We start from the raw sequence: 3,952 nt of genomic DNA, 5'->3' as shown, positions 1-3,952 counted from the left end.
CCACAAGTAGAAAAGAAGGCCCATTATAGGAAACAGCTAGAAATCAGTAGTAATTCAGAGGAAATACTAATGAATATCATAGAATTGTGTGAGAACAAGTGTAAAAGACATCAAAATGTAAGTTTCTAGTCTAGAAAGGATGTTATACACTACAGAAATCCTTGAAATAGAGTTACTTCACAAGAAAACAGTGTTTCAACCCACTAGAATTCACTGAAAAGTAGTATTCAACTGTAAAACAGTTGAAAGACAAGTTTATATAGCTTCCAAGTTCAGAGAAGATTGTATAAAGTTGTTTCTACATGTGGTGAAGTCCCACAAGTAGAAAAGAAGGCCCATTATAGGACACTGCAAGAAAGCATTAGTACTTCAGAGCAAATACTAATGAATATCACAGAATAGTGAGAGAACAAGTGTAAAACACATCAAAAGGAAAGTCTCTAGTCTAGAAAGGATGTTGTACAGTGCAGAAATCCTTAAAATAGAGTTACTTCACAAGAAAACATTGTTTCAAACCACTAGAATTCACTGAAAAGCAGTATTCAACTGTAAAACAGTTGAAAGACAAGTGTATATAGCTTCTCAAGTTCAGAGAAAAGTGTATAAAGTTGTTTCTACATGTGGTGAAGTCCCACAAGTAGAAAAGAAGGCCCATTATAGGAAACAGCTAGAAATCAGTAGTCATTCAGAGCAAATACTAATGAATATCATAGAACTGTGTGAGAACAAGTGTAAAAGACATCAAAATGTAAGTCTCTAGTCTTGAAAGGATGTTGTACACTGCAGAAATCCTTGAAATAGAGTTACTTCACAAGAAAACAGTGTTTCAACCCACTAGAATTCACTGAAAAGTAGTATTCAACTGTAAAACAGTGGAAAGACAAGTGTATATAGCTTCGCAAGTCCACAGAAGACTGTATAAAGTTGTTTCTACATGTGGTGAAGTCCCACAAGTAGAGCAGAAGGCCCATTATAGGAAACAGCTAGAAATCAGTAGTAATTCAGAGGAAATAGTAATGAATATCATAGAATTGTGTGAGAACAAGTGTAAAAGACATCAAAATGTAAGTCTCTAGTCTTGAAAGGATGTTGTACACTGCAGAAATCCTTGAAATAGAGTTACTTCACAAGAAAACAGTGTTTCAACCCACTAGAATTCACTGAAAAGTAGTATTCAACTGTAAAACAGTTGAAAGACAAGTGTATATAGCTTCTCAAGTTCAGAGAAAAGTGTATAAAGTTGTTTCTACATGTGGTGAAGTCCCACAAGTAGAAAATAAGGCCCATTATAGGAAACAGCTAGAAATCAGTAGTAATTCAGAGAAAATACTAATGAATATCATAGAACTGTGTGAGAACAAGTGTAAAAGACATCAAAATGTAAGTTTCTAGTCTAGAAAGGATGTTATACACGACAGAAATCCTTGAAATAGAGTTACTTCACAAGAAAAGAGTGTTTCAACCCACTAGAATTCACTGAAAAGTAGTATTCACCTGTAAAACAGTTGAAAGACAAGTGTATATAGCTTCTCCAGTTAAGGGAAGAGTGTATAAAGTTGTTTCTACATGTGGTGAAGTCCCACAAGTAGAAAAGAAGGCCCATTATAGGAAACAGCTAGAAATCAGTAGTCATTCAGAGCAAATACTAATGAATATCACAGAATAGAGAGAGAACAAGTGTAAAAGACATCAAAATGTAAGTCTCTAGTCTAGAAAGGATGTTGTACACTGCAGAAATCCTTGAAATAGAGTTACTTCACATGAAACCAGTGTTTCAAACCACCAGAATGCACTGAAAAGTAGTAGTTAACTGTAAAACAGTTGAAAGACAAGTGTATATAGCTTCTCAAGTTCAGGGAAGAGTGTATAAAGTTGTTTCTACATGTGGTGAAGTCCCACAAGTAGAAAAGAAGGCCCATTATATTAAACAGCTAGAAATCAGTAGTCATTCAGAGCAAATACTAATGAATATCACAGAATAGAGAGAGAACAAGTGTAAAAGACATCAAAATGTAAGTCTCTAGTCTAGAAAGGATGTTGTACACTGCAGAAATCCTTGAAATAGAGTTACTTCACATGAAACCAGTGTTTCAAATCATCAGAATGCACTGAAAAGTAGTATTTAACTGTAAAACAGTTGAAAGACAAGTTTATATAGCTTCGCACGTCCACAGAAGACTGTATAAAGTTGTTTCTACATGTGGTGAAGTCCCACAAGTAGAGCAGAAGGCCCATTATAGGAAACAGCTAGAAATCAGTAGTAATTCAGAGGAAATAGTAATGAATATCATAGAATTGTGTGAGAACAAGTGTAAAAGACATCAAAATGTAAGTTTCTAGTCTAGAAAGGATGTTATACACTACAGAAATCCTTGAAATAGAGTTACTTCACAAGAAAACAGTGTTTCAACCCACTAGAATTCACTGAAAAATAGTATTCAACTGTAAAACAGTTGAAAGACAAGTGTATATAGCTTCTCAAGTTCAGAGAAAAGTGTATAAAGTTGTTTCTACATGTGGTGAAGTCCCACAAGTAGAAAATAAGGCCCATTATAAGAAACAGCTAGAAATCAGTAGTAATTCAGAGAAAATACTAATGAATATCATAGAACTGTGTGAGAACAAGTGTAAAAGACATGAAAATGTAAGTTTCTAGTCTAGAAAGGATGTTATACACTACAGAAATCCTTGAAATAGAGTTACTTCACAAGAAAAGAGTGTTTCAACCCACTAGAATTCACTGAAAAGTAGTATTCAACTGTAAAACAGTTGAAAGACAAGTGTATATAGCTTCTCCAGTTCAGGGAAGAGTGTATAAAGTTGTTTCTACATGTGGTGAAGTCCCACAAGTAGAAAAGAAGGCCCATTATAGGAAACAGCTAGAAATCAGTAGTAATTCAGAGGAAATACTAATGAATATCATAGAATTGTGTGAGAACAAGTGTAAAAGACATCAAAATGTAAGTTTCTAGTCTAGAAAGGATGTTATACACTACAGAAATCCTTGAAATAGAGTTACTTCACAAGAAAACAGTGTTTCAACACACTAGAATTCACTGAAAAGTAGTATTCAACTGTAAAACAGTTGAAAGACAAGTTTATATAGCTTCCAAGTTCAGAGAAGATTGTATAAAGTTGTTTCTACATGTGGTGAAGTCCCACAAGTAGAAAAGAAGGCCCATTATAGGACACTGCAAGAAAGCATTAGTACTTCAGAGCAAATACTAATGAATATCACAGAATAGTGAGAGAACAAGTGTAAAACACATCAAAAGGAAAGTCTCTAGTCTAGAAAGGATGTTGTACACTGCAGAAATCCTTAAAATAGAGTTACTTCACAAGAAAACATTGTTTCAAACCACTAGAATTCACTGAAAAGCAGTATTCAACTGTAAAACAGTTGAAAGACAAGTGTATATAGCTTCTCAAGTTCAGAGAAAAGTGTATAAAGTTGTTTCTACATGTGGTGAAGTCCCACAAGTAGAAAAGAAGGCCCATTATAGGAAACAGCTAGAAATCAGTAGTCATTCAGAGCAAATACTAATGAATATCATAGAACTGTGTGAGAACAAGTGTAAAAGACATCAAAATGTAAGTCTCTAGTCTTGAAAGGATGTTGTACACTGCAGAAATCCTTGAAATAGAGTTACTTCACAAGAAAACAGTGTTTCAACCCACTAGAATTCACTGAAAAGTAGTATTCAACTGTAAAACAGTGGAAAGACAAGTGTATATAGCTTCGCAAGTCCACAGAAGACTGTATAAAGTTGTTTCTACATGTGGTGAAGTCCCACAAGTAGAGCAGAAGGCCCATTATAGGAAACAGCTAGAAATCAGTAGTAATTCAGAGGAAATAGTAATGAATATCATAGAATTGTGTGAGAACAAGTGTAAAAGACATCGAAATGTAAGTTTCTAGTCTAGAAAGGATGTTATACACTACAGAAATCCT

Source organism: Cnephaeus nilssonii (genome assembly GCF_951640355.1).
Source record: "Cnephaeus nilssonii genome assembly, contig: SCAFFOLD_46, whole genome shotgun sequence".
NCBI lineage: Eukaryota > Metazoa > Chordata > Mammalia > Chiroptera > Vespertilionidae > Cnephaeus > Cnephaeus nilssonii.
Note: the sequence above shows the minus strand (reverse complement) of the source record.